Source organism: Lissotriton vulgaris, chromosome 8, assembly GCF_964263255.1.
Source record: "Lissotriton vulgaris chromosome 8, aLisVul1.2, whole genome shotgun sequence".
Lineage (NCBI taxonomy): Eukaryota > Metazoa > Chordata > Amphibia > Caudata > Salamandridae > Lissotriton > Lissotriton vulgaris.
In genome coordinates this window covers 270,428,572-270,441,705 of record NC_141696.1, presented here as the reverse complement: position 1 = coordinate 270,441,705, position 13,134 = coordinate 270,428,572, and positions in this window count along the sequence as shown.

Sequence of the window (13,134 nt, the reverse complement as noted above, 5' to 3'; positions counted from 1 at the left end):
TTGGTGCATTCATTATCTATATTAGCATGTGTATATGAGGAGCACTTCTGGCTTTGTAGTCTTTACCCCTAAGGAAAATCAGTTACCTCTCTAAACACTTTGAAACCTCTGGTTGAAATATCTACAGAAATTTACAGGAACCAAACAACAGAGTTCTCCAGCTTTCTTCAGTTTAATGTTTTTCACATTTGAATTTGCTTCACATATTCAGCACAGTGTTAGAAACCATGTAGGTGTACCTAGGTTTCTTAACATGCATTTAAATTCATCATGACGTCGATACCAATATTCATTGGTGCCACGTTGGTGCACCATCAAATTAATTAACTGAGATTCTACATTTTCATCTCTTTCTTCAACCTTGTCCATGAAATATTTTGCATAAACATGTTGAAGATGAATTCCTGCTTTTAATATATGGTTTACTGCTCTAGGTGGCATTTTGTTTTCATCTTATTTGTTAAAACAGTACTCACAAATAACGTTATCACTGGCCAACTCAAACTAACCTTCTATAAACAAATATAGACCAAATTGCTGCTACTTATCATTGTTTTCTTTTTCACTTTTTAAATATATATCAACATTCCTTGGTTTACTTCTATAGTGAGTACGTCGACAACAAATATAAATTTAGGGGCTGATTACGATGGTGGGTGGACGCGATTCCTCCCGCCATTATAGTGAGGATTGGGACCTCCCACCATGCATGCAGCGGTCCCACACTCCAAATTAGGATGCGACCCTCACCATGGTAGTCGCATCTTGTAATTTAACAATGCGGCAGGCGCTGCTGACTGCAGCATCAGCCGCAATGCTAAACATGCCTGTGGTGCATTTCACTGCACTACGTGGCAGGCACCACTTGGTGCCTGTCACTTAGTGCAGTGAAATATAGAGGGGTACCATGGTATCCCCATGTACCAACACCTCCCCCCAACTCAAGGGGGCACGCAACAGGCCCCCAAAACCAATCCCCGCCAGTTTTTCCATGACGGTTTCACCGCCATGGATGGGCTGGCTGAAGCCAGCATCCTAATTTGGCAGACAGTGCCTGCTAGGCACCGCCACCATTTTAGGGAGGCACCACTCCGTCAGGCAATCGGAACGATTGCCTGTTGCGGTTTTGTGGTTTGCAGTCTTTGGGCCTGCCACGGTCGCCGTCTGGATCCGCCCACCATCCTAATCTGATGGGCCTTGAATCCACGTTCAATGGCGGAGGGCTCGCCACTGCACGGCTGGTGGCGACGGGTCTTCCGCCATCATAATGACCCCCATGGTTTGGTTTTTCGGACGCAACTGTGTTAAACTTTGTAATTTCTCCTGCACAATCATCAATACAAATCTCTTTCTCCGCTTCTTCAACACCAACACTTCAAACTCTCCGTTTCTCTACACTCCTCTTCAGAACCAAAAAAAGTAAACTGTAAATTATCACAAAGTTTCTGTACATCTAACACAAAACCATGAAAAAGACCTGTATTCATTTCATTTAAACATAATGCTTGAGTTTTTACATAGTAAAGTCTCCTTACTAACAGCTGCATTTCAGAGTGGTGTACAGCTAACATTCTTAAAGAATGAAAAGTACTTTGGCACACTTTTCTTGAAAGTTGAGCCAGAGAATTACTGTGTGTTAGAAATGGAGTTCCTGGTTGGCTAGGGTATGAACCTGAGCCAGGCATAACCCACCACTCTAGTCAGGGCAAGGGAGTCACACACTAAAGATAACCCCTGCTCATCCCCTTGGTAGCTTGACAGAGCAGACAGGCTCATCCCAGAGGCAATGTGGAAAGCATTTGCACAAAACACACAAACCAGCGACACATTAGGCACACTACAAAAGAAAATCCACACAATATTATATAGAAATAGCCTTTTTATTATTCATAAAACACATTAGAACACCATCATTTACATATATACACTGTGTCACCAGGCACTTGTCATGACTTTACATGTATTATATAAAGAAACAGGCCAATCAGGCCATTGTCATAAACATCTCACTTTGCATCAAGCATTAGGCATAAACATAGTTTGCAGCGCACCCTTGTATACATATGAAGCAGGGCATATATCATTATCACTGTAGACTTGAGATCCTCCTCCTGATGATTACAAGGTATGAGCAACAGCAATACATCCTAATTACATCAGGGCATAACACATTATGAATCTGATGTCCACCATAGGCATACCACCATTACTACCCACATGACAGAGTAATTAATCCTAGGTTGCACAGGTTACCAAAACACTATACATTGCTCATATAACAGATATTCACCCAAATGAGGAGCATAAAGTCTTCAAAACCCCCTTGGTTATGCACATTGTGGTGAGTGCCTTGCACACCCTCCCCCGGCATTCATTGACCTTCCACTGCCGTGCCAGGTCGTCCTAACGTCCTGGACCCAATAAGGTAATGGAATAAACCACAAAGAAAAACTCCTCCTTCCAGAGGTGGTGGGGAACCTTCACTCAGTCCCCTCTGCCTGATGAATAGCTGAGGCAGCTCTGCAAGTATGCAGTGCAGCTGCCGGCTTCACATGGGGCAGTAAGGTTAGAGTCGAGACGTACCCCAGTCTCTACTCTCTGCTGACCTGACAACGTTGCTCCTTCTCAGCGACCAGCAGCACGGGGCCACTGCTTGTGATGACGCTGCCAGCAGAACTCGCTCTGCTCTTCGCAAGGGCAGACTTGTTACTCTAATTCCAAGGAAGGAAAGACAGCGCTGGTGCAGACGGACACACCGAGGCTGGCGTTTCGGGACAGGTGACCTGGGCCAGCTTCTTTGCCCTCACTATCCACTGCTTTACTGGAGGGGATGTGGTTTCCCTTTTAGCCCCGCCATAACCAGACTCAGCCTCTGCCTGGCTTCTGGCTGCGAAGGCTCCCCCTGTGCCTGCCACATTTAAGATTTGAGCACCCTTCTCAGGCTCAGAATACAAATTGGGAAGCACCCACAATGCGCTTTTGGTGTACAGGCTCTGCACGTGGGAGCACATAAAAAAATAAGAAGTGCTCCATGCGATTGGCGGCTGCAGGAGCCCATAGTTTTCCCAATTGCTTATGCCACAGTGGAGGGAGTTTCACGCCCCACTTCTCGGGTTCAGAAAGACATATTGAAACCACCCATCACATGCTACTGCAACACAAGCCCATGCCAGGGGCTCAAGCACACGAGGCACAGGACTCCTACAGTGCTCCAAGCCCAGGTCCAGGGCAATAAGGTACTTTGCCTCCACTTCACCACAAAGCAAAGGCAGGACACGGGCAGCGCTTCAGTTCCTCTAGCAGAGGGACACACTGGGCACAGGAAGGCCAGCATGCAGGGCCCCTAATAAGATGGCAGTCCCTCTGACCACCCAGGAGGTAGTCACTGAGCCCCACAGCGGTTCCTCCTGGTCCACTGCACCCGACACAGTGTCTCCTCTCATGTCCTATTAAGCTCTACAGACATGGGGTCATAGCCCCAATATTTGTAGTACTATCAGTCTTTGTTCTCTATTCTTAGAGGGCTCTGAGCCCATTCAAAACTAGTTCTAGGGGGCACTTAAAAATGTCTTTACAGTGCACAACACTCCTCATTGTAAGTGATAGCCCCGGCCCACGACACACAAAAAGGGTGAAGAGCCATCTTTGTGGAATGCAGGCACAGTCCTATTCAGGTGCAGGTGCTACTCCTCTCACTACTCTAAATGCCAATCAAGCTGATTCAGCTTAGCTCTGACTCAGTCAGACTCTCTGGAGCCACTGCACCTCCCCAGCCCCTATCACTCCAAGTCCAGGCTGTCAATACACAACAGGCAGGCACAAAGACTCGTAGCACACAGAAATGCCTACAAAAAAAAGTGGCATTTCGAAAATGGTGATAATAAATTCATGAACACAAAGACACAGCATTTATCACCACTATTCCAAGCATACCAAACTTGATCACACTACCCCTCTCATGTAAGGAATCACAACTGAAGCACATATCAGGGAATCCCCAATGCACTCCTATGAGAGGGCAGCCTCACAGCACTGAGAAACCAAATAGGCTTTTTATCACTACCAGGACATGTCACACAGTTAAGGCATATGTCCTACCTTTTACCTACACCGCACCTTGCCCATAGGGCTAGCTAGGGTCTACCTTAGGGGTGACTGATAAGTAGTAAAAGGGGTATCACAGACGTGGCAACCACTTTATGTGCCACGTTACAGCAGCAGTAAACTGCTTGCACACCCCCTGCAGTGGCAGAGGCCTGAGACAGGTTTAAAAGGCTACTTTGGTGGGTGGCGCAAGCAGCCCTGCAAGCCCACCAGTAGCATTTTGTTTCCTGGTCCAGGATATATGAGATGCCACTGTACAAGGGACTGACAGGTAAACTAAATATACCAAATAGACCAATCTGATCAGCTGCGATAAAGTGCCCAGAGTCCTAAAACCACCACCTACAGTTATCATACCGATAGTGGTTTTGATTGAAGTCAACTGACTGCCATATTGCTTAGAACCCCTTGAATTTGATACAAATTCCCTAGATCCAGCTTCTGTGTTTGCCCTTATTTAGCAACATATTCAGCTCAATTAATATTACCTCCCCTAGTGAGGAAAGATTTCATCCTTAACCATCCAACCCACCATCCGCAAACCTAATAGTGCTTGAAGCAAACCTACTTCAAATGCAAGCCATCTTTTGCCATCCGCTCTACAGCTATTTAGCTGGAATATGGCAGGAATCTAAAAGTAACTGAGTGTTAGACATATGTACTAATATAAGGGTGTGGAGCAGGGGTATGGGCGGACCGGAATAACAGGCGGGGAGGCTGGATGAAGTGCGCTATGATCAGCGAGGATTTATTATGAGTACAGAAATATGGGGGCATATTATCAAGGGAGTTCATCTCCGCTTTTTGGGCTTTAAAAGGCAAGAAACCGGACATAAAATTATCTCCCTATTACCTAGCTCTCGCTAACACCAGTTAGCGACAGCTAGTAGGAGATAGCGACCATCTTGGGCCCCACTTTGCATGTCAGTGATATTTATCACTAATGACATGCAAAGTGGGCGTGCCAAGTTGTTAGCGACTGGAAACAGTCGCTAACATCGCTATCTCCTATTACCAACTTTTGGAGATATTCGCGCTAAGCGCGAATATCTCCAAAAGCTAACATCTGCCCTGAGCAGTTCTTAGCCATGTTATCCAATGGGAGGTGGATAACATGGCTAAGAGCATTAGCTCGGTAATGCATGAATATCGCTGACTTTGCAGCGATATTCATGCATTGCGGCCGATTTTATCGCATTTGCGGTAAACCTTGGTAATACCAAGGTTTATCTGCGATAAAAATCGCCGCAGCTCAGCGGTAAATTATTGTCTCTAACCAAGCAATAGCGGTAATTATCGCTATTGCTTGGTAATATGCCCCAAGGTCCTTGGAGAACAAGTGCTGTGTGGTGGGTCCCGGGTGGATATGCAGGGCTGGGGTCGTCGGGATGCGAGTCCAGCGAGGTGGGGGTCGTCTGTAGCATGTCCGCTGCTGAGGTCGTCTTGTCCAGGGAGAGGCACCGGTGTCCCTCAGAGGTATACGGGGAGAGAAAAGTACAGGACGATTAGTCCTGAGCCAAAAAGGACTTCTGAGTACTGCCACCTACACCAGGGAGTGAGGGAGTTGAAACCAAGCGTGAGGAAGGGACGGTAGGGTAGGTGGGGAAGGGAAGGCAAGATGGGGAACGGGGAGAGGGTGTTGCGTGTGTGGGAATGGTGCCAGGTCTTTTATACAGTGCCAGTGTTAACGATTATTACTACAGTGATTTAGTGATCGTGTCGTCCTATATACACTATTTTACAACTAACTACAAGGGAAACACGGAGAAAGGTTACAGTGTACTCACGTGCCCCGCCGCAACTCTCCTGCGAGTTGCGGTCGCTCTCTAGCCACCTCCTGATTTCGCCACCAATCTTCGGACCAGACTTCCTCCTCCTCTTCCTCGTCTCGGTTCTTCCTCTCCACCCTGCTCGCTGGTACTGGTTCTTCGCTTGCTGCTGCCTCCTGCCACGAGTCCGCTGCTTGGAACGCCTCTCCTTCCTGGCCGACGGCTTTTCTATGTTCCGGGCAGGAATCTGGGTAAGCACTTCCGGGGTCGAGGGCGGTCACTTCCGGTCCTTCAAACTTCGCCTCACTTCTGGGGTCAAGGGAGTTCGCTTCCGGTCTTTCGCGTTCTGCTGTGGCCACCGGTTCCTGTAGGGAAAAAGAGAGAGGAGGAGCCCTGATTGATAGAGACGCTGCATGACCGGTCTCGGAGGTCAGGGAGCTCACACTCAAACCTCCGCCCCGGGGAGGTAGCTGCTTCTTCACAAAGGGGCTGTGGGAAGGCTTGTATGAGTGAGTGAGTGGGTGTATATGTGGTGAATAGTAGAGTGAGTAGGAATGTGAAAGACTATACATAGTGGAGAAGTGTGGCTCAATGGTTAGAGCGATTCAGAAAAGGGGGTGGTGATGAACCCTGATGCAGAGGTCTGGCCCGGGACCAGGGTTCAATTCCCCGCCTTGGCGGGTCTTGGGCTCAAAATCCCATGGACCTGATAATTCTCGCCTCGGTGCCTATTCCAATCATGGAGTCCCACTCTTCAAATCTGGGCAATAGCTTGCTTAATCTCCACAACGGCCCCCACAACTCTAAGGATGCCTGGCCTCCACCTTGGGGGTGCCCAGGAGTGGACGCCTCACAGGGAAAGCCAGGATGGGTTCCACAGCGGTATTCGTACAAGTGCCTTGAGACCCTTGCGGGTGAGTAGTGTGCTATACAAGTATCAATTTACATCTACATGAGTGAGTGTGAGTTTTTGTATGTGTGAGCAAGTGGATGTGTCAATGGATGTATGAGTGAGTGGTTTTGTGAGTATCTGTATGGGTGAATGAATGGGTGTATATGTGGCTTTAATGGTGAATGAGTGGCTGTATGGATGAGTATGTGGGGCCTCCATTTTGGATATTGTGGTCCCACCCAGGGTACTCAGTTTGGTCTGTTGGGGACTGCAGGGGTCCCTGCTGGCCTCCTGCCTGCTATGGGAGCCAGCATTGCTTTCACAAACAGGGAGCTGCTGAACATGTAGCTCCCTGTGTCTGAAAGCAATTTCTCTGTTTCCCTGCTCGATTAAGAGCAGACACTGAAACAGACGATCGCTTCGCTTTCAGTATCCAAGAGCATTTTAATTGCTCTTGCTTGCTGAAAGCAGAGTGTTTGCTGTGGCTTGGTGGGAGCAGTTAAAGCTCCAGCCAAGCTATGAGCACCCCGGGACACATCATGACCTAGCCCTGGTGGGTTGCAGTCTGCAGGGCCATATATGGCTCCACAATGAGTGTGGTGGTCCCCGGGGTGGGGGTCCATGACAGACCCAGCAGATGCCAGTAAGACCTTCTTTCCTTAGTGAGGGTGTTTTTTCATTTGCCAATAACTTTGGTAGGTTATATATATATATATATATATATATTCACTGAAAAAAACATAGGTTATAGACCATATATAGTTAGGAATTTGCATTTACAAAACCTTGAAAATTCACTGAAAAAACCATAGGTTACAGACCATATATAGTTAGCTGGACATTTTATTGATATAAAACCAATCAAATTCCATATATAGTTAGTTGCACTAACTATATATTTCGCGCATCCGCAATCCAATGCTGATGATGTCACATATTACATCATTCATGACATGGTCAGTGACATCACTGATGACATCACTGATGACATCTCAAATGACATCACTGATGACATCACTGATGACATCTCAATTGACATCATTGATCACATCACTGACGATATAATTCATGTGATAATACGATGCACATCTTTACACTCTAATATAACCTAAGAAACTCCCAGTGTTAAATACAGACTACCATTCTTGAAACCATTGACACACCAATACCAGTTACTACGTACGCACACACTGATTCCTAGGTCTACACACTCAGTCACTCATTCACCCATAGAATCACTCATACATACAGTCACTCATCTATACAAAACTATCATATGCACTCATACACCTATACAGACACTCACACTCTGCCACTCATCCATGGAGTTACTCACACATCTAGTCAGATATGCAAAGAATTAATCACACTTCCATTTCTTCAACTATACAGTTATACACACAACACCTTACTTATTCAAACATATACTAACACATACTTACTCTCTTATACAATCACTTATACAAGTACACGTTGATCTGCACAGAGTCACACAACTTTCAAGCACTCACACACACACTCAGTATCCCATACAAATACTTGGGCAACTAATCAATAACCCATATTTGGGCAACTAATCAATAACCCATATAGCCACTCATATAGCTAATAATCAACACATGCAGCAGCTTACACAACAACAGACATAATGATGCACACATTCAAACAGTTTAGTCACCTTAATTAGACAAAATCCACACGTGCACATATCTTGAGGCCTTGCAAAGGCACATCAAACAAACAGTCCCTACAATTTTGCAAAGTTTGGTGGAAATCTATTCCCTTAAATTTTTTTTTACTGTTTCTCTTGGTTTTCCCCTTGTTACGCTTACCGGGATGCTACCCGGTACGCGAACCGGACGCTCCAAAAACACAAGATGGCGGACTCCCGTTACGCTGCCGGTTAGCTGCCCGGTTCGCGTACCGGGAAGCGCCTCTACCGCGACAAATCGCAAACATTTTTTTTTGCCCCGCAGGGCACTTTAATAGCCCCCTCATCAATCCTAGGGGGTCAGGAGCGGTCTACCTTACCCCCTTTCCTTCATTTCCCCCTTGACAGCCAATCAGCTTCTCCTCAGTCTCCCGTTACGCTGCCGGTTAGCTGCCCGGTTAGCTGCCCGGTTCGCGTACCGGGACGCGCCTCTACGGCGAAAAATCGCAATTTTTTTTTTTTTTTTTTTGCCCCGCGGGGCACTTTAATATCCCCCTCATCAATCCTAGGGGGTCAGGAGGGGTCTACCTTGCCCCCTTTCCTTTATTTCCCCCTTTTTTTTTCCACCTCTTGTCTCGCTATCCTACCGAGAGACAAGATGGCGGCCGCTCCGGACTGTTTACAATGTTGACAGCCAATCAGCTTCTCCTCAGACTCCCGTTACGCTGCCGGTTAGCTGCCCGGTTAGCTGCCCGGTTAGCTTCCCGGTTCGCGTACCGGGACGCGCCTCTACGGCGAAAAATCGCAATTTTTTAAATTTTTTAATTTTTTGCCCCGCGGGGCACTTTAATACCCCCCTCATCAATCCTAGGGGGTCAGGAGGGGTCTACCTTGCCCCCTTTCCTTCATTTCCCCCTTCATTTTTCACCACATCTTGTCTCTTGATCCTGCCGAGAGACAAGATGGCGGCCGCTCCGGACTATTTAGAATGTTGACAGACACCGGAGAGCCAATCAGCTTCGCTTCGCGAAGTTCCGTTACGCGTCAGGTACGCGAACCGGGGCGCTAACCGGAGCGCTGTCACAGATATTTCTGTTTTTTAAAACGCTAATTTCTCAAAATCCACTGGATCACATATATTGAGACATAGCAAAGGCACGTCGGGCAAACCATATCTACAATTTTGCCAAGTTTTATGTAAATCCATTCAGCCGTTCGAGCTAAAAGTGAGTCCAACCGCCCTATGGAAAACTCAATGTTAAAAACACGTTTTGGGACCCCCCTTTTTTCTCGGCCCCCCTTGACGAAACCCCCCCAAATTTTCAGGGGCTGCTCAGAAACAAAATGCGCCATTTCCCTGAAAATTTCAGCCAATTCCGTCCACAAACGCCAAAGTTATTCGACATAGAATTTTCAGAAATCCCATAGGAAAAAAATCCTAACTATATATACCTACTGGCTATCGCCAGTAGGTAATATATATATGTATATATATATATATATATATATATATATATATATATATATATATATATATATATATATATATATATGAAAAACAAATTGCCCTTCAGCAGCGGGAGGGCACTCAACGGCGCTCTCTGTCAGTGTCAGCCTCGCTGCAGCTCGCCTCTCTGTGCCCCTTAAATTCATGAATAAAGCCGACGCGTTTCGAGGCATTGCGCCTCTTCTTCTTAGGCAGACTTCAGAAACACTGTGGGCTCACCATTGTTATTTACTTTATTTTATATCATCGCATTCAATAGTGGGCGTGGCAACATTGAGCCCAATAGTATGCTGGGACTTATAGTCCAAATGGTGAGTGCTAGTAACTGACCTTTAGTGGGTACATAGTTTCAAAAGTCAAATTCAGTCCATTTGTTCCTTAGTAGGACGGGATACAGAGATGCAGGCTTCCTTTTGTGCATGGGAGCGTCGTGCCTCGTGGTTTGGAGAAAGTTCCACTCCACAGCCTTTTCTTCCGTGAGAGAAAATGGTGCTCAATCCCCACCGCACGGGCCGCCGTGAAATTAATGAAAAACAAATTGCCCTTCAGCAGCGGGAGGGCACTCAATGGCGCTCTCTGTCAGTGTCAGCCTCGCTGCAGCTCGCCTCTCTGTGCCCCTTAAATTCATGAATAAAGCCGACGCGTTTCGAGGCATTGCGCCTCTTCTTCTTAGGCAGACTTCAGAAACACTGTGGGCTCACCATTGTTATTTACTTTATTTTATATAATCGCATTCAATAGTGGGCGTGGCAACATTGAGCCCAATAGTATCCCAGTACCATTTGGACTATAAGTCCCAGCATACTATTGGGCTCAATGTTGCCACGCCCACTATTGAATGCGATGATATAAAATAAAGTAAATAACAATGGTGAGCCCACAGTGTTTCTGAAGTCTGCCTAAGAAGAAGAGGCGCAATGCCTCGAAACGCGTCGGCTTTATTCATGAATTTAAGGGGCACAGAGAGGCGAGCTGCAGCGAGGCTGACACTGACAGAGAGCGCCGTTGAGTGCCCTCCCGCTGCTGAAGGGCAATTTGTTTTTCATATATATATATATATATATATATATATCGAACACAGATTCCCCGTACAAGCCAGTGCCCGCTCACGAGTGGGTCGTTCCTAGGGTCCCGGAAGCCCAATACCTCTCTCCAGACCTTTTCCTACAGGAAAATACGTAGACGACACACCAGGAGTCTGCTGTGCTGTGAAAATTTATTGGCAGCAAAAACAAACAACGCGTTTCACCTCACGGCTTGCTCACGTTTGCTGAGGATTCTAAAACCTAGTCCTTTTACATTGTCAATATGCTCGTCATAAAGGTAGGACTATTACATAAACACCAAAAAGTGAAAGTGTGGAGGACATATTGGAACAGAAAATTGTAACCTTGCATGTCAGATTTATAGTTTCTAATCGATTATTCGTTTGCAAACATAAAATGGCAACAGTGTACAATTATATATAATGTGTCAAGTATTACACAAAATAATATAGCGTTAAGCATCCTGATTGCATACATCGACCTATCCGCATGTATCAATGCCAATCATTCTCGGCTTGCTTTAGCCTGTCAATCATAGTTTTCATCAGTGTCTATCCGCCACTTACTGTTGTACTGTGTTATGCATTGAGAAAACATAAAAAATATAATATATGTTTTTTAGGATCTACTGGAGGACTGGGATTAAGCCCAAGTGGGCATAGTCTTAAAGCTGGCATATATATGTATCAATGACATTCTCTTTGACACGATCCATAATTGCAAAGTTAAGCCCAAGTGGGCAAAGTCAATAGTCTAGTAGATTATTTGCATATATTTGCAATGGATTCAAAGATTGCCAACTGGCTGTGTTCATAGTTGGTCATTTTCAGACTTTCTCATTTCATTTCAATCCTCCAAACAAAGTTTCCTCCGTGCCACATAGGCTTGTTGGTTATAACTGACATTTCTGTGCATTAGGGTTCCAATGTCCAACATCATATAAACAAAATCTGTGAATTAAAACATGGAAAGTAGTTTAAAAAGACGACTTAAGTTCAGCAGCTCAATATTTCTGATGTTAATACATCAAATGTTTCATGTACAAGCTAATTCATATTTACATTTCTCTTTCATCGCTCAAGGTGCACAGAAAGTTCCTCATGGTTATTCAAACCCTGAGGAAACATAGTTTCAAAATCAATAATGTATCTTGATTCCATCTTTCTAAGGCATGTTGTTCTGTCCCCACCACGTACCCCCAGATCAATCCTGTCCAGCACCACCATTCTCAGCAAGTTTTCATTTTGAAAGTGGTATTAGAAAAAATGCCTAGCCACAGGGTATTGCACATTGTGGTTTTTAATGGCCCTGAGGTGCTGTAGCACTCTTTCTTTTGCCTTTAGTGTGGTGCTTCCTATATACCACTTATCGCATGGGCAAATAAGTAGGTATACGCAGTACATGGTATTACAGGTTACATTCTTCTGTATGGAAAACACCCTTCCAGTACTAGGCACAGTTACCTCTTTACAACTGATGCTGTTGCGACATGCTTTGCATGATCTGCAACACTTGAACCCTGGTGTATCAGTCAGTTTTTTGGTGCTGGTCACTGAATTCGGACTGAGCTCATCCCTCAAGGATTTGCTCCTTCTGAATGTGACCTGCGGGTTAGGGCTTATATGTGATTTAAGATGTTGATCTGTCAGCAACACATGCCAATGTTTCAACAGAATCTTTCTCACTTCCGTAGCCTGGCCTGAAAAGGTAGTGATGAATCTAATGTTAGATTCAGTGTTGTTGACCTTATTGGTGTCTAAAAGATCTTTCCTTTCTTTGGTATTTACCCTTTTCACAGCTCCTTGTATAGTTTTGTGATTGTACCCACGTTCTATGAAGCGTTTGATCATGGTCTCTTGCTCCATTTCAAACGCCTCCTTGGTGCTACAGTTACGCTTGGCACGTAGCAGTTCCCCATAGGGGATACTGTCTATGAGGTTTCTGGGGTGTGCACTCCTAGCATTCAATAGACTGTTGCCTGCTGTCACCTTTCTATAGAGGCTGGTAGTTATTGCAGTTTCCTTGATCTCAACACATATGTCCAGGAACTCTATCTTAGATTTGTGTATATGTTCAGTAAATCTAAGATTTATTGCATTGTTGTTCAGCTCGCACACGAATCTTCTCACTGATTCTTCTGTGCCATCCCAGATCACAAAGATGTC